Source organism: Podarcis liolepis (genome assembly GCF_965112155.1).
Source record: "Podarcis liolepis genome assembly, chromosome: 5".
In the NCBI taxonomy this organism is placed as follows: Eukaryota; Metazoa; Chordata; class Lepidosauria; order Squamata; family Lacertidae; genus Podarcis; species Podarcis liolepis.
Window position 1 is genome coordinate 76,058,322 of NC_139556.1, and position 25,344 is coordinate 76,083,665.

At 43.6% G+C, this 25,344-nt stretch overlaps 1 long non-coding RNA gene across 1 annotated transcript in view; it reads left to right on the forward strand.

Annotated features, from left to right (window-relative positions):
• Positions 1-25,056, forward strand: part of LOC310707490 — a 30,193-nt gene extending 5,137 nt beyond the window's left edge. Inside the window, exons 2-4 of the long non-coding RNA XR_014526505.1 lie at positions 8,342-8,406; positions 9,054-9,169; positions 24,969-25,056. This is a non-coding gene — a long non-coding RNA (uncharacterized lncRNA). The remainder of the gene's footprint in view (positions 1-8,341; positions 8,407-9,053; positions 9,170-24,968) is intronic.
• The last annotated feature ends 288 nt before the right edge of the window (positions 25,057-25,344 follow it).

Below are 25,344 nucleotides of genomic sequence, written 5' to 3' on the forward strand. Positions count from 1 at the left end.
ACCAATAGTGCGTCAATAGTCAAGAAGGCGGTTTCTGCATGTGCTGTAGAGGGAAGTGAGTGGCAGATGGGGTTTGTCAACCTAGGAAGGTAGCCAATCTAGGAGAAGGAAAACTCTGATCCTAAGCTTCTGCTGCCTTGTGGTAAAGAGGAGACTGAGATAGCCATCTTCAAGTATCTAATATGATATGATAGCCATCTTCAAATATCTCAAGAGATGTCACATGGAGGATGGAGCAAGCTTGTTTTCTCCTGCTCTGGAGGCTAGGATCCAAACTAATGGATTCAAGTTCCAAGAAAGGAGATTCTGACTAAGCATCAAGAAAAACTTTCTGACAGTAAGAGCTGTTCGATAGTGGAGCAGACCCCCACCATAGGTAGTGGATTCTCCTTCGGGGGGTGGGGGGTGGGGTTAAAGCAGAGGTTGGATGACCACCTGTCATGTATGATCTACTTGAGATTCTTGCATTGCACTGGCTTGGATTAGATGACCCCTGGGATCTCTTCCAGCTCTACAATTCCATGATTCTATGACATTTGGGGCATTAGGCACACTGATTCATTGTGCTTACAGGAACAATGGACAGTTCCTTTCTGCCCTAAGAGTTGATGGTGATGTGATAGAAGCATTGTGGTGAACTCACTCATCCCAGAGATGGCAGTGAAACAAAATAAATGAGTGAACCCTACAGAAAAAGGATGCCTCTTATACCACGTTCATCTCTCTTAAAAGCTTGTGTTGGCTTCCAGCTTGGTATCTGCAAGTCATGTGGGAACTGATGGTTCCGGCTTGACCAATTGACAGAGTGGGGCTGCCTAGCAATATCAGCTCAGGTGGCAGAGTCGTCTGATCGAGTGACTTTTGCACACTAATTGGTATCTCTTCCCTTTAGTTCTGGTGGCCCGCATTTCTGTTGAGGTGTAATCCAGCCATAGAAGGAAGTGTCTCCTGAAAGGCCCTTAGGGAGCTGTATGTGAACTATTCCTCAGCAATGGCAGTTTCACATTCAACATAGATCAGTTTACCCCATGTTGCACACATCTGGTGTGATGGAACTCCAATAAGAGAGACGGAAGCTGTTACAGAAATGCAAAGAAACATACAGTTAAGATTTCCCTTTTAGAGGAAAGTAATCAGTGATCAGAAATTATGTTCTAATTTAAACTATAGGAGAAAGCATTTCACAGTCCTTACTGTATCAGGATCAGTTACAGATAGGTAGCCGTGTTGGTCTGTCATAGTCAAAATAAAAAAATTCCTTCCAGTAGCACCTTAAAGACCAACTAAGTTAGTTCTTGGTATGAGCTTTCGTGTGCATGCACACTTCTTCAGATACGTGTGTGCATGCACACGAAAGCTCATACCAAGAACTAACTTAGTTGGTCTTTAAGGTGCTACTGGAAGGAATTTTTTTTATTTTGTATCAGGATCCTCACAGTACTGGAGTTTCGGGTGGAACATTAATTTTCACCCAAGACTTTTCACACTCTGAGTTGTTCTTGAATCAGCATATTCTCATTCATGCTATAGCTCTCAGCAACACTTACGTCACTGATGAATGTTCTGTGCATCAGTTGATGAATAATCTCTGTGATGAAGAGAGGAAAATGTGTGGGATAAAAGGTCTGTGATCTGTTTGAGACAATAGCTTAGTTTCTGCCAAAGAGGCAACCCATTGTCCTGTGTGATTAATATGCAAAAATAGAGATCCTCACTCAGTATGGATGTTAATATTAATGCCTGCCCTATTTGTGTGTCCCTTGTGCAACACATCCACCCCCACACCAGCCTTCATGCATAACAAAACTGAAAGACAATATTCCACACTGGAACAATTCACACTTCTCCTTCGATTTCATGTTTGCTCTAAAGGTCTCCGAAAGGCATCCAGGAAGAAGCTATAACCCAATTCTTGATGCTGTATTTCAAGCACAATCTTCTGTGAGAATCACCACTAATCATGTGCGATGTTAAGTTGTGGGAGAAGATATCAGACGACACAGTGATTCTCCAAACAGCTCTTGTTTATTCACAGGCCAGGACAGAACTGAACTGAAGGGTTCAGTCAGCCTGCTTATATAGAGCTCCAGTACAATGTAACTGTAACAATTTTCTAAAACTATCCAATCACTGAATGTCACTTTCGACCCCTTATTTGCACAACTATCTACAGTATCCCCCTGCTGGCCCAGGGTGAGAACTTCAGTACATAACATGCGAGATTAGAAGAAAGGTTAGGTTGTTGTTTTGTGTGTTTGTGTGTGGGGCTAACTGGATGGCTGGAATAAAGGTCCCCTCCTCAGCCGACCACTTTAACAGTCATGACTTTCCCCTGTAAGAACCCTGTGAACTGAGGTTTGTTAAGGGTGCTGGGGACTGTAGCTCTGTGAAAAGCAAACTACAATTCCCAGTGGGGAATCTGTGCACTGGGAGAAAGCATGACTGTTAAAGAGTGCTTAAATACAAATACAGTGTATGGCACCCAAGGCTGGCTGCTGTGTCAGCAAATGACTTTTGAGCCAAGAGAAGCATCACCTCTTCTCTCCAAAGACCACTGATTATTTAATCTCTATACCATTAAAAATATCTCTAAGCAGTGTACAAAGGCAGCGACAACAGACAACTGAAGCAAAGTATTACAAAAATACACAGTTACATAGAAAAATGTTACATTAACCCAAAGTTATTAGTACATAAAAATATAAATTGATATCAGTTCATTTTCCTTCTGACACGTCCTCCCTCTCAGACTCCAGGTTCTCACTCAGGGTCCAAACAAACTCTCAGCTCATCCACAAACATCTTTCAACGAGAAGAGTTTCTGCAAGCAGCAGACCTCACCCTAGTCTCTCACCTTAGACTTGCTTTTTATGGGCAGGCCCAGGGTGGATGGCACTTCCTCAGGCTTCCCACAGCTGTGCCCCATTCAGTTGTACTCTCCACACCCAGTTCCAGGTGCAGCAGGTTTGTTGAGTTTCCCAGGGGGTCCAAAGGATGGGTAAAGTGTCCCCCTCCACTCACAGCTCTTCTTCACCTTCTGCCCTCACCTCCTCCAGCAGCTAGTCACCTCGTCTCCCTGTGGGGGACAACAGTTTAAGGTTCCCCCCTCTCTTTGCATGGACCTCAGTAATCTGAAACTGAAGGGTTACCTGCCCATGATTCTCCAAGCAGCTCTAGGTGAATTGTGAGAGAGACTGATAGTATTCATTCTGTAAACTTGTGTGTCAGTGACAAAGAATCTGCCGACATCTGGCTCCTGAATATGGGTGCCTGGGGACTCTTGAGTCACTGGAGTTGTGTCCCTGAGGCACTTAACTCTGCAATCTCCATGGTGATAAAGCTCACAACAGTGACTAGTTTTCCTCCAGTGGTGGGAAAGTTAGCATACCTTTCTAACAAAAAGGTGTTGAATGCATACAAGAGCAACCAAGCTTCCCAACACAAGATCTGAATTTAGGCTCTGTTTTAGGCCCTGTTGTGTGGGACTGCCATTTTCTAGTTTTCCCTTTCTACCTGTCTCGTATTTGTCCTCGTATTTCACTTGTTTGAGGGCAGGACCCACCTGGATGGGTGCTCATTCTTAGAGATTCATCGACCTGGAGAAACACAGAGATCTAGAGAACCATATGGCTTTAATTGTCAGAAGCAATAGAGAGATAGAATGTTTTGTTGGGACCCCAGTTAATATGACTTTGGGGGGGGGAGCAGGGAGTTATTGACATCACACTTTAACTCGGGAAGGGAGAAAGTAACCCCAAATCACCCACGTGGAGCCTATGCATACTGCAAGTACTGTATATACACTGATATTCATTCCTGAAGTTAACAGAATTTAAGTGACCAGCTCTGTAATTCAGCCATCTTGGATAATATTTGTTACACCTTCTGAGATGCAGGTTTGGCAACAAATGCAGCAATTCATTTGCCTGTTCAAATACAGAGGATAGTGGTTAGGAACATAGGAAGCAGCCTTATAACAAGTTAGATTACTGGTATCTACCTAATTCAGTACTGCTTGCACTGACTATCAGCAGCTCTCCAGGGTTTCACATGGGGGTGGGGTGGGGTGGGCATTCCCAGTCCTACCTGGAGATGCCAGGGATTGAATCTGGAACCTTGTGTATGCAAAGCAGATGCTCTATGACTGAGCCATGGCCCACCTGCATAGAAAGCAATTGAAAGTCTAACCCAGTGGTTGGAATATTCTTTCAGAAAAGCCAGATATAATGCAGTTTTGCACTTGGCTGAAGCAGTGCTTAAAATTATATTTCTTCCATTGTGAAACCCAGTGCTTGTCTACAAGCCATTTCCTTGGCTGGCTATAGAGATGCTCGTTCATCCATTTAAATTAATGTGTCATGAAGTTGGGTACATTTCAGTATCCTGGTGATGTGTAAAGGCTGTGCCTGAACCTGCAGTTGGATGATCAGCCACATGGAGCTTTAAAAGTCTTGTTTACTTAGCTGCATCTTCACCATGATTTCAGCCAAGTGGCATAAAAGGTGTCAGAAAGTCAATAGAGGGAATTCAGTAGCTGTTCTCGAAGTGTTTGTGCTGGGCTCAGGGCCTGATTTATCAAGTTCGCTCTCTATTGTTTGATTTCAAAGAAATGTGACAAAGTGCAATGCATTGTCTTCTGTATGTTTCTTCAGTGGCACATCTTATTTGGGTTGAATTTACAAGAGCAAAGGGAAAATATAGGGCTGCATCATCTGTAAGGTGTTTGGGGCCCCTGGTGCAATTCCAAAAAGAGTCCCTGCCCCATAAGAAGCATATGAAATAAAATATCCCAAAGTAAGTCTTGCGGTATCTTAAAGACTTAAAACAACGATGATGGCAAAAATGTTTAAGGTCCACAAAATATACAAGGAGCCTGTGGGGTTTCACAACTGTCAGCAAAGCACATGCCCACACAATACATTTTGCCAGCCTTGATAAACAAAATAAAAATACTCCAGGCATGTTTTGTTTCACATTGTAAACACCTTTAACTTATCATTATTCTTTTTCTCACTTTCTGACTTGGGCCAGTCACCACCAGTCTAACCAACCACACATGGCTGTTGGGAAGATATAGGAGGCGTAATATGGCTGCAATTTGGGATTTACTGACCTACATTTTTAAAAAGAAAGGAAAGCTCAGGGTCTGAGCCCCTTTGCAGGCAGGGCACTGGTGCAATTGCTACAACTGCGCCATTCCTAATTTGGTCTTGTTCATACATGATAGAAGCTATATCCCTTCTGAGGTATTTGAAAAGCAGCACATTCAATGAATGGGCTGGTGGAACACCTTGACCTGCATGTAGAATCATAGGATTTTAGTGTTTAATGGACTTTGGGGGTTCTGTAGCCCAACTTCCATGCAGGATCTACAGTGCAATATGCAACTACAATGTGCCCGACAGCAAATGTGGCATTGTCCAAGCTCTGATTAAATACCTTCAATGAAAGAGGCTCCATCACTTTCCAAAGGAGCCTGTTCTGCTGTCAACCAGCTTTTACCACTAGGAAATTTCTTATAGTTTAGCCATCTTGCCTTCTGGAAAAACAGCAAACAAGCCTGTTCCATCCTCTACTGGAAGATGGATATTTGAACACATTCATTGAACACCTTCACAGCACTTTTGTGTATACAAAGAAGATTCCTATTACATACATGAGTTGGGGTATAGTTTAGGGTTTTTTTGTTGGGAGGTTCTCATGCTGTTATTATTGCCCTAATTGTTTAAAATGTTTTTTAGCTACATTTTAACTTGCGCATTTTTAAATTTGCGGGTTTTGTTGTTTTTCAAATTAAGGGACGTATGTTGTACCTGGGAAGAGAGGTGCCAGGGAGTGCAGGGGCAACTCCAATCGCAATGGCTCTGGGCAAGGGAAGGTTTGGTGTGGGAGGTTGGGTAGACTGGGTAAAGGGGACATGGCACAGACAATTAGTGACTGTGCTGTGTACCAGCCCCTCATCCAACCTGGGGAATTGCAGTTGTCCTCTCAACATGTCCATGGGTCTGCGGCTATTGTTGCTGAATGCCAGGCCAACTCTGAGTAAGACCTTCCTCACCCATGATCTGAGGAAGCCAATGTGGTCTATATCACTGAGACCTGGGTGAGTGAGCAGGGCATGGTTGGTCTCACCCAGCTGTGCCCACCTAGATACTTGGTGCAGCATCAGGGCAGGTTTGAGGGTCAGGGAGTAGGAGTTGCTGCAGTCTATAGAAATTCTATCGAAAAGGAGAGACATCACCTTGCCAGCAAAGGTCTGTATAGTTAAAGCTATGGTTTTCCCAGTAGTGATGTATGGAAGTGAGAGCTGGACCATAAAGAAGACTGATCGCCAAAGAATTGATGCTTTTGAATTATGGTGCTGGAGGAGACTCTTGAGAGTTCCATGGACTGCAAGAAGATCAAACCTATCCATTCTTAGAGAAATCAGCCCTGAGTGCTCATTGGAAGGACAAATCGTGAAGCTGAGGCTCCAATACTTTGGCCATCTCAAGAGAAAAGAAGACTCCCTGGAAAAGACCCTGATGTTGGGAAAGATGGAGGGCACAAGGAGAAGGGGACGACAGAGGACAAGATGGTTGGACAGTGTTCTCGAAGCTACCAGCATGAGTTTGACCAAACTGTGGGAGGCAGTGGAAGACAGGAGTGCCTGGCGTGCTCTGGTCCATGGGGTTACGAAGAGTCGGACACGACTAAATGACTAAACAACAACAATAGAAATTCTCTCATTTCCAGGCTTTCTGCCCAGTTGGGGGAAAATCTAGGCTATGTGTTCCTGGCATTGGGCAGTCGGGACAGATTAGGGATTCAGATGGTTTCCTGCCCACCGCAATGCTCTGGCACAAGAGACTCATCCCCTCTTGTCCTGGGTTCTGTCACTTGGTGCATTAAAAGAAAGGTTCCATTCTGTATGCACTGTCCCGTCCTTTGGCTGCCTTAGCCCTGAACAGTCACAACTCCATAGCTTTCGCTCTTCAGCTTCATCTTGTAACAGCTTGAACAGAAGCCTTAATATGCAGATTGATTTAGCACTGCGGCAGGATGATTGAAAAGTGGATATCTATTATAACTGTGAATCATTATTCGGGTCTGATTTGTGTATTATAGTCTTAAATGTGATTCAGGCAATGCTGCCGTAGATGCTGCTATATGAAGTGATAATGGGAAGGGCATTAGCTATAATGGGTCATGAGCCGACTCATTAGACAATACAACTGATTTTTACTGAGTGCATCAGTTTCAATAGCGAGTTTAGGTCTTTTGATGTGGAGCAGAACTGTTCAGTGGGTTATCTGTCAAAATCAAGATTCGGGTTACTTTAGGCATCTGTCGAGTTGCTATTTTTTCACCTTTAAAGAGAAAGGTGATTTTCTAAGAATTTTCCATACATAAAATGAATTTTCTTCATGAAGCCCTTATAAAACCCATCATAAAGCCGGAGGCTTGATTTAACCAGTTTGGAAAGCCGCAATTCTCATTTCAAGCTTGTCAAAGATTCCAGCCAATTACTTTACTTCAAAGAAGAAATAAAGTGCATGTTTATAGCACACCTGTCTCCACCTTAGCTTTAGGAATGAAACACTCTGGTGCCGATGGTTTCTCTAAATCACTTATCGCCTTCTTCTTTACAACTTAATACACACCTTGCTCTAGTCCAGCCAGTTGCTGTATTCTCAGTCTTTGACTTGATTCACACCCATATTGATTTGTATGTGCAGTAACCCACAAGGCTGGCCATATATAGCCTCCAGAGAGGGAAGGTCCAAGGTCCAATACCTGGTATCTGTCTGAAACCCTGGAGAGCTGCTTCCAGCCAGTGTAGACAATACTGAGCTTGATGGATGAATGGCCCAACTTCTTATAGGAGACTTTCTGTTGTGTTGGTGCTGACCTTTAAAGCCCTAAATGGCCTCGGTCCTGTATACCTGAAGGAGCGTCTCCACCCCCATTGTTCAGCCCGGACACTGAGGTCCAGGGCCGAGGGCCTTCTGGTGGTTCCCTCATTGCAAGAAGTGAGGTTACAGGGAACCAGACAGAGGGCCTTCTCGGTAGTGGCGCCCACCCTGTGGAACACCCTCCCTTCAGATGTGAAGGAAATAAGTAGCTATCCTATTTTTAAAAGACATCTGAAGGCAGCCCTGTTCAGGGAAATTTTTAATATTTAACACTGTATTGTTTGTAATACTTGATTGGGAGCCGCCCAGAGTGGCTGGGGAAACTCAGCCAGATGGGCAGGGTAATAAATAAATAAATAAATAAATAAATAAATAAATAAATAATAATACTTATATTAAACTTTCTATTCGTTAAACTGTTTCTTTGAACTACTCATCTGTTTCAGGAGGATATTTTCACTGTCCCTAAAGAGAAGATGCGTTGGCTTGGAGGACAGATCGCATATGAAAGGTGTGGAACATGATCTTCTGACATGCTTGCACTGAGAATGGCAATCCTCGGATGTGTATTTGTCAGGCCCATGTTCAAGTTTCTACTGCAACTGCTTTGGGTTTAACAATACTGGATTGGTGAAGGAAGATGCTAGCTGCCATCATGGGGCCCTAACAATCTGATACAAACAAATTCTACCATTGTATCCATGAAAAAATGTGTGACCGGCAGCTTCTCCTAATCAGTATGCAGGGGCATCCTTTTTAAGCTGGAATCTCTATGCAACAGTCTGTCCATCTCTTGAAATCTTCCATGACTACAATGCTCAATTATAAACATTTGAAAGATGGCTATATGGTACAAATGAAAGGGTGGATGTAACAGATCACACGAGTAATTTGTGTTTCACTTGCTTTCCTGGTTTCCCCCTAACTGCAGATAACATTAATTAAACCATGTCATTATCCTAGCTAAGATGCAGTAAATCAAAAGCACTGTATACACTTCAAAATAGACTAAGTCTAATTTCCTAGAATGGAGTTTGTGTTATTAGTTCCCATGTATTGCTTGCACAAAGCATTTTATGAAAGCACCTAACGTGGGGATCAATAGACTCCAATTATGATTGTTATATATGTGTATCTTGTTTTCTTTTGTTCTTAAAGTATTGAACTTCTAAGTCCCAGTAATTGAAGGCTGGAAGATAAACTCATACGCTTCATTCTACTTTCCTCCAGTGATTCACCTAGTAATCTTGGATCCTTTGGTGAATTTTGGGGGGGTAAGTCATTGGTGTCTAGTTATAGCTTTTGCTATATACAACACCAAAGCTAAAATGAAAAGCAAAATAAAGCTAACAATTCCAGTTCTGAACAGTGCAATGCAAATATCAGGGGGGAAATGTATCTCGCAAATTAACCTTTGAAGATGAAAGCAGGGGCATGAAAGGGTCTGAAGAATGGGACACCAAATGGTGGCTACATGCGTGGGAGGAAGAGGACAAGGGTGTGTGTGGCAGTTGCAATGTGTGGGAAGAACAGCATGCAGGAGGTTATCATGCGTGGTTTGTGTGCAAGGGGGGGGGTTTGCACAAAAGGAGGGGCAGGCATGGAAATACGGGTCAAAGTGAAAATGGGCGCAAAACTGAGCTGCAGAACAGAAGAGTGAAGTGGCTTCAGAAATGGGATGGAGAGAAAAGCTCTCTAGAGTTAAGGTTGGGGGAATGGCAGTCAGTTGGTGAATGGAGTGAGCAGGAGTACAGCCTGTTGTCTTTATATATGAAAGGTTCAAAAATGGCCAGAAATAGATACAGTCATACCTTGGTTTTGGAACAGCTTAGTTCCGGAACGTTTTGGCTCCCAAACGCCGCAAACCTGGAAGTGACTGTTCAGGTTTGTGAACTATTTTTGGAAGCCAAATTTGTGATGGGGCTTCCGCAGCTTCTGATTGGGTGCAAGAGCTTCCTGCAGCCAATCAGAAACTGCGCTTTAGTTTCCGAACATTTTGGAAGTTGAACGGACTTCCAGTACGGATTCTGTCCGACTTCCAAGGTACAACTGTACCTGTAAATTATATTTGTCTGCATTGCATCCCTGAGTGACTTGATGCAATCCATGAGCATAACCATAGCAAATTAGATATTTTCCAGTTTCAGAGAAACTAAACATATACAAATTCCAATGAAAGATTTAAGTTAAATAAAACAGAGTGAATGGCCCTGGTGCAAGAGCGAGAACAGAATTTAATTTTCATGTTAGTTATTAAGGACACTCCGCTATGTTTGAGTGTATGGTTGAATGTTTCCTGTTCTGTCAATTCATTGTTACTGAGCAAAGCAGCTTCTGCTATTGTAACTAGATGTTATTAAACGCTGCTTGATTGTATCTGCAGTCTTGCAAACTGATTACAGAGAGAGCTCTTCGCCCCGAAATGCCACACAGTGTCATCAATTGCTCTGATTTCAATGGGACTGTTTCCACAAGCAAATGTTTCAGGAGTTATTCTTGCGTTTGAAACAAAATTGTTGACTATGGGGGATAGTTTATTGTGCATTAGGAATGGGGCTTTCTAAAAGCCTGTTATTCCCCCCCTCCCCTGCTGGTGATTCAGCCAGTTCAGTTCCCACCCAAATCTGTGCCAAATCTGTGCTCCGTCTGACGTCAGTGAGTTCAGGATCACAGACCTTCTAATAATGAAAGCAATGGGGGGGGGGGGAGAGAAAAACAGAGCATTAAGGGAATTCAGGAATGGTGCTTAGACCAATAAATAAATAAAGATCACGATGCCCATGACTCTTCAATCAGATAAATGCAGGTGCCTACTTTGAGGAATCTCCATTGAGCACAATGGGGAATAAGGGTCTTTGTGCACATTATTTGCTGGAGAGGCAGAAAGAAAAGTACTTAAATTCCAGATGGTGGTTATGCAAATAATCCCTTAATGGGCAAGCAGGACTAGCTCCCTTTGCCCATATTTATTTTCTGAGATTAAGCTTCTGTTTGTGCAAACGGTGTCCACAGGCTGGTACACAACCATGGACATCTGTGCTTTTCCAAATCATTAACAGTAGATTAGTCATTTTGGCTATTAAAACCTGCAGCGCAAAGATCTTGGCTCACGTCTGCTTCTATCCACTTGCCCCCATTAATAACGTTTCTGTCTTATAACCACTCCAGTCGCAACAATGTTCTCTCGAGTCTAGAGCTGCCTGGAAGGTTAGTTTGTTTTACTGAAACTTCATCCCTCCAAGGACGCAAATGGGCCGCGATACAGCAGAAAAACAAGCCAGGACCAGTGTTAGCTTGGAAATGGTGAGGGATCATGTTGCGTCACAGCCCAGGCCTGCAAAATTTCGATATCGAGTTTATGTGGACAAGTTCTGGCAGAGGATTCTGATGGAGAAAAGCCTGCCTAGGCTTGATTGTAGAGGAACAGCATAGAGTCACAATCTGTCTTTCTGGGTAATCACTGAATGATGAATACAAGAGAGGCAGTGAATCAATATTTCTTACAGGGATAAATTTGGGGCATAGAAGCCTAACGAGGTTTTTTTTAAAAGTATATATCACACTAAAGAGAGAGAACTTGTACTTGTACCCATTGCTGCAAATGATGAGGTTGAAACCTGCTGTAGAATGAGTAAAATACTCCCATTAGTAGAAAAGGCTGTGTCTATTTGTTTCATGTGGATGCAGAATTAGGTGTTCAGTGAAAAGTTAAGCATCTAGAGAACTAGACCTTACGATTGTGAAGCTAGGCTTGTGTGGACACTTCAAAAATAGCCTTGTTCACAGATAACACCGAATGGTTGTTGCTGTCAAAATAGCTGTCATTGAAAGCTAAATAATGTCATCCAGCCATGGCTTGCTGTAAAGAGACCATGTAGCATATGTACAAGTGTTTGAGTGAAAGAGAGTTTGCTGATTTGTACGCAGCATCAGGGAAAGGATTCATAGGGTTGTGGGTAATCCCCAGATCCTAACCTTGGCTTTAGGACCACATCAAAACATTAGGATGCCACAGTCAATTTGCGCCCTGCTCAGAGCCCTGTTAAAGATTGATACATATTAAGACAAGGCAAGAGAAACAAGTATGGAGGAATTAAAGCAATTGGCTGCATGGGAACCTTTCCGCTTCTGTTAATATTCACGAAAGTAAAATGCTCTTGACAAAAACACAAATTGGGTAATTAAATGAAGAGGCACAGAAATGACAGGGAGGGGAGGCAAGGGAGAGGAAGTACTCTTGTGCTTGGGTTTGCACATCATCCACCTACTTCATGAATACTGTCTAGGGCCAAAAATTTACAAGAAGCAAATTGGAATCACAAAAGACACCTATCATTGCCTGCTATTTCCCACCTGATAGCACAATGTATTGCCTCCATTCAGAGCAAAGTCTACCATCAGATCAAACTGTTGAATGCGGCTGTTGAAGAGGACTTTCACCCCCTCCTCCAAAACATGCCCTTAGGTCTTACCTTAGTCAATTCCATATACCCAAGAAAAAAAATAAATGTATCATAATCTGATGCCTAAAAGCAGATAGAATGGTGGAGAACCAAATCTTATATCTAGTTTCATATCCAGGGTGCCATGGTGGTGTGCCACCACACTATGAACTACAGTTGTCAATGGAACTATGAGCAGGGTTGCAGATCTTAAAGGAATGGGTTGGCTGGTAATAGGGGAGTACTCCAGTAGTGATGTATGGAAGTGAGAGCTGGACCATAAAGAAGGCTGATTGCCGAAGAATTGATGCTTTTGAATTACGGTGCTGGAGGAGACTCTTGAGAGTCCCATGGACTGCAAGAAGATCAAACGTATCCATTCTTAGTGAAATCAGCCCTGAGTGCTCACGGGAAGGACAGATCCTGAAGCTGAGACTCCAATACTCTGGCCACCTCATGAGAAGAGAAGACTCCCTGGAAAAGATGCTGATGTTGGGAAAGATGGAGGGCACAAGGAGAAGGGGACGACAGAGGACGAGATGGCTGGACAGTGTTCTCGAAGCTACCAGCATGAGTTTGACCAAACTATGGGGAGCCAGGAGTGCCTGGCGTGCTCTGGTCCATTGGGTCACGAAGAGTTGGACATGACTAAACGACTAAACGACAAGAACATATATGCACCTGATGCGGGTGGTGCTGTGGTCTAAACCACTGAGCCTTGGGCTTGCCGATTGGAAGGTTGGTGGTTCGAATCCCTGCGACGGTGTGAGCTTCCGTTGCTTGGTCCCTGCTCCAGCCAACCTAGCAGTTTGAAAGCACATCAAGATGCAAGTAGATAAATAGGTACCGCTCCGGCGGGAAGGTAAACAGCATTTCCGTGTGCGGCTCTGGTTTCACCAGAAGCGGCTTAGTCATGCTGGCCACATGACCCAGAAAAACTGTCTGTGAACAAATGCCGGCTCCCTCGGCCTGTAAAGCGAGATGAGCGCCGCAACCCCAGAGTCGTTTGCAACTGGACTTAACTGTCAAGGTCCTTTACCTTTACCTTTTATATATGCACCTAATGCTGTAGGCACAAGTCTGCCGTGTTTGACAGACTAACTTAAAACTGGAAAGTGGCATAAAGTGAGTCTGGAAGAAACCAATATGCAGACGCTGCTGTACAAGAGAATCTTAAATTGCATATCTGAGAAACCTGCTGAGCTTGCCAAATTCTCTGAGCACTGACCTTATTGAGAATTAGTTGTTTTGGGCTTTGGCTTCATCAGATCTGAAATGGAATATTGAAGTTAGTTTGCAAAGCTCTGCTTGCTTCGGGGAGTGGGAGGGGAGGAATTCCCTTTTGTTTTCAAAAGCACCAGTGTTTACTGTCCTGACGCTAAATTTTGGTCTCTGTTTTGATGTCACCCTTCCCTGCTTTCTCTTTAGCTATATTGCTCTGCCACATATTCCCATCATCAGTTTTTCCTACCAGTAGCCAATGTGTTCTTTCTCTGCCAAATTCATGCCATGTTATTAATGGATTAAAGGCAGGTTTCCACTTTGAAATTGAATTCCATCTCTTGAATATGGGTCTGCGGAACAGATGAAACCAGAGGCATATCAAGAAGTACCAAACTTTGGGGAAGAGGCAAGTAAGCAGAGTCAGCTCCCAATTTATAGGGCCCTTGGGCACGTCACCCTCCATAGACCCTCTCCCCCAATCTCAAGATTTCAAGCCTCTGTGGGAATGAAAACTAGTTCCTGGCGCTGCCCCTCCTCTCCTTCCCAGTGTACCTGCTAGCAAGGGCCTGCGAGTTGCAATCTTTTGTTTAATGGTGTGTCTCATTGAAACGCCAGTCATACACAAATAGACAAATAAACTGGCAAGAGTTGGTTTGTTTGTATTGAGCCAGTTAATTGAATTACTGGGCTCCAATCCGTGACTAAGCAAATTGTTACCAGAAAACTGTCTCAAAGTGGTTCTTGCAAATGAAGCCCTGGTGTACTTGCATTCCCACAAAATGCTTAATCTGCACTTGTATCCTGATTGGTTGGTTGCTATTTTGCTTCGTTCTATTTTGTTTTCTTCTATTTTCTTTTGTTTGTGTATCCATTCAGGTACCTCTGTGCGCCACAGCACCATGAACTACAGTTGTCAATGGAACTATGAGCTGGGTTTGCCCCCTTCTGCCACGTGACGTCACATGCACACGCCAGCTCCCCAAAAGTTGGGCAGAACCCAGTGCATGTGCACAGTCACACAGTCATCTCTAAATAAAGGGTCCCCACCTGATCCATTGTATTGCCATGTCCCTTTTAAGCTCTAGGCTTTCTATGCTGAGGGAAGATAACTTGCCATTTTTCTCTTTTTACATATACAGTGGTACCTCAGGCTAAGTACTTAATTCGTTCCGGAGGTCCGTTCTTAACGTGAAACTGTTCTTAACCTGAAGCACCACTTTAGCTAATGGGGCCTCCTGCTGCCGCTGCGCCACCGGAGCACGATTTCTGTTCTCATCCTGAAGCAAAGTTCTTAACCCGAGGTACTATTTCTGGGTTAGCAGAGCCTGTAACCTGAAGCATATGTAACCTGAAGCATATGTAACCCAAGGTACCACTCTACAGTCATACCTCATGTTACATTTGCTTCATGATATGTTTTTTCACGTTGCGTCCTGCGGCGACCCGGAAGTACCGGAAAGGGTTACTTCCGGGTTTCACCACTCATGCATGCACAGGCGCGCAAAATGATGTCATGCGTATGTGCAGAAGTGGCGAATCACAACCCGCGCATGCGCAGATGTGCCGCTGCTGGTTGCGTTCTATTCATGTTGCGAACAGGCTTCCGGAATGGATCCTGTTTGCAAACAGAGGTACCACTGTACTCATTTTCAACAAACTAATTTGACTGTCCTGGCTTCTGCACACATTCAAGGGCTGTTTTACCTCCCATGTGGCTTTGCTCCTGGTTGTTAAGGTGTCTTGAAGAGTGGAGGGGAGATGGGCTGAAGTTGCCAAACGAGAGACATGGAATTCAGCTAGCTGTTGTCTAGTCTCCTGCACCTAGTCCCCAGGTGACCCATATGCAGGTGGTGTCAGGAAGAAGATAGGGCTAGGGCAGGTTCCCCCGGGCTATAAGCCTACCTTAGAACAGTGTTTCCCAAACGTTTTTGGGCAACGGCACACCTGTTTACCGGAAAAAAATCTCGCGGCACACCACCATTAAAGCCCCGCCCCGTGACGTCAGCGCGCAGCGTCACGCCGGGGGGGGGGGACGCACAAAAGTGAACGTTTTTTCCCTTCCCCTTGCCGGGGTGGGAGGAGGCAGCAGAGCGAGGGACTGAGGGACGGCGGCAGCTGAGGCGGCGGCGGCTGTTGTGGTGGTGGCGGCGATAGCGGGCGGAGGAGGAGCCGTCGCCGGGAGTTGCTGCTGCTGCTGCTGCTGTTGCTGCCCGGACATGCCGGCCTCCTCCTCCTCCGCTGTCTCGCGCTCCTCCCTTTTGCGCGCGCTGCCCCGCCGCTCGGCACCAGCACCGCGGAGCCGCCCCCGGCTCGACGCGGATCCTCGCCGCCGCCGCCTCTCGCCGCCCGACTCGCCCGCCTCCCTCCCACGGCACACCAGCCGGTGTCTCACGGCACAGTAGTGTGCCGCGGCACACCGGTTGGGAAACACTGCCTTAGAAGGTTGGTGCTGCAGCAGGGAACTGCCCTAATGTTACATCTTCCCTTTATGAAAGCAACCTTTTGATAGCATTTCAGTCTTTTCAGTCTTGGGCTATTTGCATTGTGTTTCCCAGGCCTTCATACCTCAAGGAAACACAAGGATCTAAATCCAGCTGTAACAAAGTAAAAATTCAATGGGCACTCTGAATGTATTCTCCAAATGCCAAGACTTTAAGAAAGCTACAGTTAAGACTGATGATACAATCACAAGAAGAGGCAATAAGACTGACTATGATTTTTAAAGGATCTGTATTATAGTTGTGGATAAACTCCACAATCAGGGGCTTAGGAAAGGATGGGGGGTGGGCTGACCCAAGTGCCATCATGGGGGTGTGTGACAAATTATCAAGGAACAATTACTGCCCCACTAGGGCAGTTCATAAAAAACTTTTTTTTTGAAAATGCCTGCTCCGAAAGGTCTTATCTTACTACACTAGGGATTATATAGCTACATATGAAAGTTCATGCATATCAGTTAATATCTTGCCCCCCTCCACAAAAATAGCTGTTTATTTGGCCGTTTTCCTATGTCGTGAAGGATGAAATTTCAACAAAGCATGTTCCTTTGCTGGACTTTTTTCGGGCACCTGCTAAAAGCATTCTTCTTTAGGCAAGCATACCTAGATGCTTAGGAAGTTGAAGTAATTTTAATCTTAATATTTTAGCTTTTGTATGTTTTAAAGTAGGATTGTTAATTTTTCTTGATTTTACTGCTGTGGTGTTTTTTTTGTTTTTTGTTTTGGTAAACCACTTTGCAGGATTTTTTAAAATAATTTTTATGAAATAAACAATAAATATAAATATAAATAAAATGACACAAGCCAAAACACAATCCATCCTGTAGATTTAAGTATCTGTCCATAGTTGCCTACTTGTTATCAGAGGCTTAGAATCCACATTCCTTTGTAAGAAAATAGGAAATAACGTAAAACCATTTTGCAGGCAAATAAAATAAAATAAAAAATAAAATTATATATATATATATATATATATATATATATATATATATATATATATATATATCAATGTGGTGGGGGGGGTGACAAGAAATTTTCCACACCGGGTACCACTTGACCTTCCTACACCTCTGTCCACAATGGGGTGATTCATATTTTTTTTTTGCCTGTGGGCTTAGAAAGAAAGCTGTCACAATTGTGCAAGAACTGTATCTCAGCAGAGACATTTTGGACCACGATTATTCTAGACTTTCATTTGAAGGGGGAAAAGCACAATTCTTCTTTCCACCCATCTGCTGAAGATAATAGGTTGGCAGCCAGGGCTTGTTCTGAGGGGAAGGGCTATGGTAGGAAATAAGAAAAGAAACTCCAGACTCTCAGATATGCTATGAAAACATGGCTATAACAGGAGAGATCCACTGTACTCAGTGCAATCCTGAACGTGTCTATTCAGAAGTGAGCCCTATTGAGTTCAATTAGGCTTTCTCTCTAGCAAAGCCCACATGGCCCTGACTTTTTCCCCCAGTGCCAGGTTACGGGATAGGATTCATTTGTACTGTCTTGTAGTAGTTTTTGTTTAATCCCTCCCCCCCAACTAACAGGCAGTGGACCCTCATGAGATCACAGAACCCAAAATATGTGCTTTTTGGGGGGGCATGCTCTCATGGCGTCTAGAATAACATGTTTTGGGGTGTTGCGTGACACCGTGCCCCCAAAAATGTACCTTTTCCCCCCTGGAGCAAGATTGTGCTCAAAATCATGCAAGTTCACAGCATGCAAAATGGCTGCTGTGCTCTTGTGGGGGGAAACGGGATGTCCTGGTTTTTCTGGGACACTTGCTGGGTACGGTCTGGTTGAGAGCAGGCTGAGGTTGGTGGGGAGCTGCCTCATTCACCCTAATTGACCTGCCTTGATTGGCTTGTTCAGAACTTCTCAGTAGGTTGTATACCTGGGGTTTTCTGGACTCTTTCCACTGCCCAGGTGGCAGTACATCTGTTGTAATTCCCATACGACCAGCCCTATGCAGAATTCATGATCAATGCAAGTCAGAGCTTGCCAATGAATCCTTGAACAATATACACCCCTCCCCCGCCTGTTTTGTTGTCTTTTTGTTCTGGCAACAAACAACACGTTAGAAATGCAAATGCAATGTAGGGGATATATGCTAGACCAGACATGAATGTACTTGAATGGCAGTTTGCACATTAGGTGGGTAAAAAACAAAAACAAAACCTCAGTGTGAGCAATATAATTACAAATTGTTGTGCTGTCGTGTTTTCAGTCTTCGGAGCATTCTTTTCCTTTTCCTTTTGTAATACTTTCATGGGTTTGGGGTTTTTCTTTGTTCTTTTTCCATTCTTCCTCCTTGGTGTGTAATTAAGTGCTTCCTCTAAAACACACGGTAAATTAGGATTTGGATGGAGCCATTCTGTTATAAAAGCAGGAATAAATCTCAATTTCTACAAACACAGTTAATTTATGTTATACCATCTTTGGAAGATACACAGCCTGAAGGAAGGCTCTGAATTCTTCACGACACATTTCTCAAACTACAATCTAAAGGGTTCAGACAGCAGCAATTGTAGCGACTAAATGAGTAGCAACAACGACAACAAAGAACTTCAAATAATAAACTCACACATGGTAGGCCTGATAATACAGTTTGCTCCAGTGAATCATAGGTTCTGCAGTGGAACGGCAATAAAGCTAATCTGGATGTATGCTGCAGCAATATGTGCAGCCAGCAGGGGGTAGGAAGGAAGCCTTGCGGTAGAACCCAATTGTATTACTTCTACCTTTTGGGTGCCGTAATAAACATTCTATATGTAAATGATTCCAAGCCAATGTCCAAAAACATGACTAGTTCCTTCCGCTATATTTATTGCACAAAGAAAGTGCAAAACTTTTACAGTTTACCTCTCCAAGCACTCTCCACTTTTAAACCGTCGGTTTTTTTCCTGTCTTATATGCCTTTCTATCCCCACCCCCTGTGTCCCTCCAGCTGTTGCTGAACCACACCAGCTCCAGCAAGAATGGCCAGTGGCCAGGGATGATGGGACTTGTAGCTGAGCAACATCTGGAGGCCCAAAGGTTCCCCACACCTGCTTGATACATCTAGCTTAGTGACCCTACACTGTTGTTGTTGTTTAGTCGTTTAGTCGTGTCTGGCTCTTTGTGACCCCATGGACCAGAGCACACCAGGCACTTCTGTCTTCCACTGCCTCCCACAGTTTGGTCAAACTCATGCTGGTAGCTTTGAGAACACTGTCCAACCATCTCGTCCTCTGTCCTCCCCTTCTCCTTGTGCCCTCCATCTTTCCCAACATCAGGGTCTTTTCCAGGGAGTCTTCTCTTCTCATGAGGTGGCCAAAGTATTGGAGCCTCAGCTTCAGGATCTGTCCTTCCAGTGAGCACTCAGGGCTGGTTTCCTTCAGAATGGATAGGTTTCATCTTCTTGCAGTCCATGGGACTCTCAAGAGTCTCCTCCAGCACCATAATTCAAAAGCATCAATTCTTCGGCGACCGCCTTCTTTATAGTCCAGCTTTCACTTCCATACATCACTGCTAGACCCTACACTAACTGTAAGTAGCTCTCCGGGGTTTCAGGGAGAAGTCTTTACCAACCCTACCTGGAGATGCTGAAGGAAAAATTCACATTAATAAAGTAAAAATAATTAAGGAAACACAATTAAACCCTTTTTATTGAGAACTGCCTTCTTTGCTTGAATTGGGAATAAATAAAACAATGATGGGAAAGGAATGGGTTTTGTTACAGCATGAACTACCAGTGTAGAATGTCTAGCTTTGCAAGGGAAAGTATAAGCAAAGTGGGATTGAGTTATTGCTGGGAGATGCTTTCCTAAGTAAAGGAATGCTAGGTAAGGAATGATAAATGGGAAACTGTCCATGCGTTCATCATGCAGGGAGCATGCTGAAGACTGGCCAGTTCTAATATATATGTCCAAAAGGAGGCTAATGTATGTAATCTGCCATAAAATGTTATTATGCTATGCAATGTTGTGACTGGCCTTTTGGAATTCTTATTTCCTTTGAGAAAACTATAGCTGCAGTCTCAGTTGTGGTAGTTCCTGTGTGGTGTACTGTTATTTACAACAGGGCTCCCAGCTTTTGTGATCACAAAATAAAGTCTTTCTTGACTTGTCCTTCTTTCTCTGTGGTGACTGACTTTCCAGCCACGTACACCTGAGAAGGGAAAACCACTTTCCCTTCAATGCCTCAGATTGAACTTTGGACCTTTTGCAATGAAACCATGTGTACTGCCACTGAGCTAAGGCCCTTCCCTGTCCCTAATAAACCACTTTTATTAACTTTTGAGGATGCTTTGCTATCAAATGTTCTAACTGTGGACTGCTAGATTTGTTGTTCTTCAGGGCTCAGCCCCCTCCCCAAGGCCTACAAAAGTTAAATCTCAAGACTTGGAGATCTTGATACATTTCAACACTTATGCAAGTGCATATAAAAACCCACCCATGGACACGAAGGTGCCAAGTAGTCTACAGTCTGATGAGACTTATTTTGGAGACTTCTTTTGTTGATAGAACAGGTGGTAGGACCATTTTTGTTCTTCTAGTACAGGAACCTGGTGGTGGTCACCATGTCAATGGTGCAAATCCTACCATTCCTGACCATTAACCACACAGACTGGGACTGATTGGAGTTGGAGTCCAAGAACTTCTAGAAGTTCACAATTTCCCCACCCCAGTCCTAGAATATCTTTAACCAAAAGAACAAATGCCTTCATGATCTTAAAACTAATGTAAAAGAGGAAATTGACTACAGCAGAAGAGCAAATGGAGTGGACTTTCAGCAGTGTGAATTGGGGATTTGCAGAGCTTGAGCAGTGCTCCTTGGTACGAGAATTGGGGTGTTATAAGCATGCCTTTGTTAGCACCTGTGAAATGTTGGAGATCTGCAGAGGTAATGTGAAAAAGGAACTTTTATCCCTTCCTAGATCTGTGCAGAGGGAATGGTCATATGCAGCACAATCCTATGCATATCTACTCAGAGGTAAGCCCCACCGATTTCAGCGGGGCTTACTCCCTTGCAAATAGGTTCAGGATAGTAACAGCAATAGCAATTTGACTTTAGTAAAATGTAGTTTTATATCCCCAGTATTGAACCTACAGCAAGAAACGAATCCTGCAGCTGAATCACTGCTCATAATGTAAAAACCTTCTATAAAAAACACTCATGAAAATGACTTTATGAAACAGACTTTGATGTCTATTTTAACATTACCGATAAAGTTCTGCTTTTATATTTGAGTCATCTTGTCCATTTGTGCATGCTGTCCCTCCATTAAGCATGAGCCAAAGTGCATATTTTTGCAGATTATGCCAAGTGAGGTGCATAGGATAAGCCAAATCTGTGCCATGTTCGGAATCTCTTCCCACCTGGGGTATTTATGGTGGTTGCCCTATCAGTCAGCCCTTGGGTTTCCAGATGCTGCTTTTGAATGCCTGGTTGGCTTCTAATAAAAATTTCTCATCCACAATTTAATCGACAATGAGGTGGATGACTTGGCATGTATAACTAAGAACTGAGTAGGCAAGAATGTGTCCACCTGCATACTCCATTCAGCAGTAGCTGAGGTCCATCTCCTTCTCTAGGCTCCCTGTTTATTTGAGTGCTAATCTTGCATTGTGCCAGTGGGACAGACTGGAATGTGGTTGGTGTCCCAGTGTCCAGCAATCCCCCTATGTGAGGTGACAAAGATGGTCTCAGATGTGGTGTTGAAGACCCACAGACTACTGCTGCAGACAAGGTGCCTCAGGACTTCATAGCCACCATGACAACCATGGGGCTGCTTCAATGTGCTATCAGCCCAACATGTGAACACCTGTAGCAGGGCTGGATTTGGTTTTTGTAGCTGGGCAAAGAGAAGGTGATCTGAAGGTGGTGGGTTTCACTGTTTCTTCTGTCATATTCACCACCTGGTGAGCTTTTGATTAACAGCCCCGCCCCCTGTTAAGACAGCGACTCCTGAAGGCTAAAAAAATCTAGGTGGCTTCCAGGCAGATTTGCATTGTGCTGGTTTCCAGCAGATATGATTGGCTCTTCTATTAAAGATATGATTGGTGTGTAGAATGCAAAGATGGACTTGGTGAATGGAAATAATCGCTCTTGAACACATTCTTCCACTTAGCACCCTTCCTCCTTCACTTGTGCGCTCTCTCTCTCTCTCTCTCTCTCTCACACACACACACACACACACACACAACTCTACCTGCTTGGAGAGGGAAGAACCCCCTATGAATTGTGATCACAAAGAAAAGTGTAAGGAAAAGTGGAGGAATACCAGAAGCTTTTGGGTGAGTGGGAAGAGACAAGGAGGAGACGAAAAGAAGGGAGAAAGCAAAATGAAGAAATAATGGAGGAGTGGGGGGGGGGAAGACATATATGAGAGACAGGAGGAAACTAAAGAGGTAAACAGGCAGAAAAGTAGAGAAAATGGGAAAGAGTCATAGCATAAGGTTTACATTGGGTACCTAAATGATCAAAAACAAAACTGAGCAACTGTTTCCTGCAATGTTCAGAATGATAGCCAGGGATTCCAGTGACTCAGTATAGCACTGCAAGTAAGGGCAGTGTGTGAGAATACTGGGTACAATCCAGAGCCCAGTTAAACACATGTCAAGTCCTGCTGATTTCAGAAGTACCCGGCAATATGTTGGATTGTGTACTGATTCAGATTTCAAAAGTTAAATTCTAAAATGTCTTGAAATAAATCTATGATCTAAGATGGGGGGAAAAACCATTCAGACATGATCATTCAGTAAGATCATACTATTAAGTTTTTGATTTTTAATTTAATCAGTTCAAAATAAAAGACCTTTGGGTGTAAGATGGTATCTAAGGCATTTTGTGTTCTCTCCCCCTCCCGCTCCTTTACCAAATAGCTTCTTATTTTGCTTTCAAACTCTTTCATGCTTTTACAGCAGAAATGATAATGATGTGTGCTGCAGTTAATGTAGTTCTTCTGAAGCTGTCAGAAGAAAGCTATACTGTGAAGAATGCCTGGGGCAGATGGGTTATGACACACTTTGGAAGTGAGCTTAACAGCAACACCAAAAGGAGAAAAAGAAAAGGCAGGGAAAAAAACGACCCTGATTAAGTTCAAATTAAACACATCCACATTCTGCCATCTCCCTGTTTGTCAAAATGAATTAGATTCTTGGCTATTTAACCTGTACACAGCGAGTAACGTCTTTAAAGGTCTGATTCATTATGCGCTAGAACACACACACCCTTGGCACCAATGTAATTGGCTGACTCTATTTTATAAACAGCGACAGGCGTGTAAAAATATTAATTCTCATAGCTTGTTCTGGGCAAGGCTGTTTACAAGCTGTCTTATTAAAAACTTTTTTTCAAAAAATAAAAAAACTCCCGCAGTTCTTTGACTTTCCATCTCGCTGAAGTTTTCTAAAGTTGTTAATAAGGCCGCGCATAATCCTCGGTGTTTCCTTATTGGCATTGGAAGATGGGCAGGGCAGATATTTTGATCGTCCTTGTGGTTTCTGACAAGTATAATAAAATCACAGAACTGTAGAGCTGGAAGGGAACCAAAGGATAATCTACTACGACCCCTTGCAATACCCAAGATAACGTCATGGGTAGGGAACTTGAGGCCTGAGAATTGAAAGTGGCCCTCCAAATCTCTCTGTCTGGCCCTCAGAACCCTCCTTAGCCCATGCTCCCACCTCAGTGGGCCTGCTCCATGCTCTCCTAGAATGCTGTTGTCTGGATGAAATGAGTTCTTGATTCATGATAATGCCTCTTGCTTGTCTGTATAGGGGATGGCGAGAACGGTACATTGCATTTGTGGACATTTGCATTATTGGAAGGAAGCTCACTGTACCATAGTAAGAGCCACATTGATCTTCTTACTTTTGCCTCAGGCCCCAGCTACCCCAGACACACAGCCCCCTGAAGGCTACCTGAGAAACTGCAGCCCCTTGGCTGAAAAGGGTTCCCCACACCTGCGTTACATGGTACAGTGGGAGAAATCACACTGGCAAAAAGAGTGGTGTAAACCAACCACTGCTTAAAAGGTTTGTTTCCCCTCTGTCAGGCTTGGGCCAGCTCAGCTGGCAATAGCTGCACTCCTGAACAGAGTTTGGAACAGAAGTAACTTCAATAATTTAAGCCAACTTTCTACAGTTTGGATTGCTCAGTAAGCGGTGTACATTATATTTATTAGTCCCCACAATCACACATACTAGGCTGGCTTTTCATCTCTCCATTTTCTTCCGCTTTCATACCACTGTCTTCAAGAGAATCGGAGGGAAACTCCACAAGAAGCCAAATGACAGTGAAACAAATGATGCAGCGAGAACAAAGGAAACAAAATGTTACCAAGGCTTATATCTGAATTGGACACTGAGTGGTGTCGTCGTCTTCTTCTTCTTCTTCTTCTTCTTCTTCTTCTTCTTCTTCTTCTTCTGCTGCTTCTGCTTCTGCTTCTGCTTCTGCTTCTTCTGCTTCTGCTTCTCCTCCTCCTCCTCCTCCTCCTCCTCCTCCTCCTCCTTCAAATTTACCATATATACCACCCTATACCTGGAGGTCTCACAGAAAAGATCAGGGTGGTTTACAGAAAAAAATTAGAAAGGGAAGGCTGTTCTCTAAACATGTTGCGAAACAAATGAAAGATATGTTCCTAATGGGTGTTGTCCAGACTTGTGGAAGAGGCTGTTGCTAGGAGCTGAGGAGTGCAGAACACTCACACAGAAGAAATAAGCGACAAGATCCTTCTTATTAGCTTGCTGAGTGAGCGAGTTAACTATTAGTTGTTTAGTTCAAGAACACTTTATTGGCACTTCCAAGATTCTTCACTTGTGGACAGGTACTACCAACTTGAGTGAGGCTTCCACTCCAAACTTCTTGCACCTACCAGCTGTGCCTGCTCTATTTGCAACATACCCATCTGTTTTTGGCATTGCTTGCAGGTTCCTGCTGTATCCAGTGCTAAAGCCTGTCCTGCAGATGTATCCATGTGCCTGTCAGTCTTTTTGAGCAGATACAAACATTAACAGGTATGTTGTGATATTACAAAAATGCTGTAAAGCATACATACCCTATGAATATGACATAAAAATCTCCATTATGCAGTCCTCAAAGCTCTCTTTTACAGTACAAAGTGCATGGCAGGGTTTTTTAAAAATCCAAACATTAATTATTATTATTTTTTTATAAATGTCAGTTTTGCAATTTAATTGACAGTGATTTAATATTGATTAGAGATCTGTAAGCTATATTACGCATGCATAATGAAATGATGGCAGTCTTAGAACGGATTACTCCATTGTGCATGTGCGTGTTTTT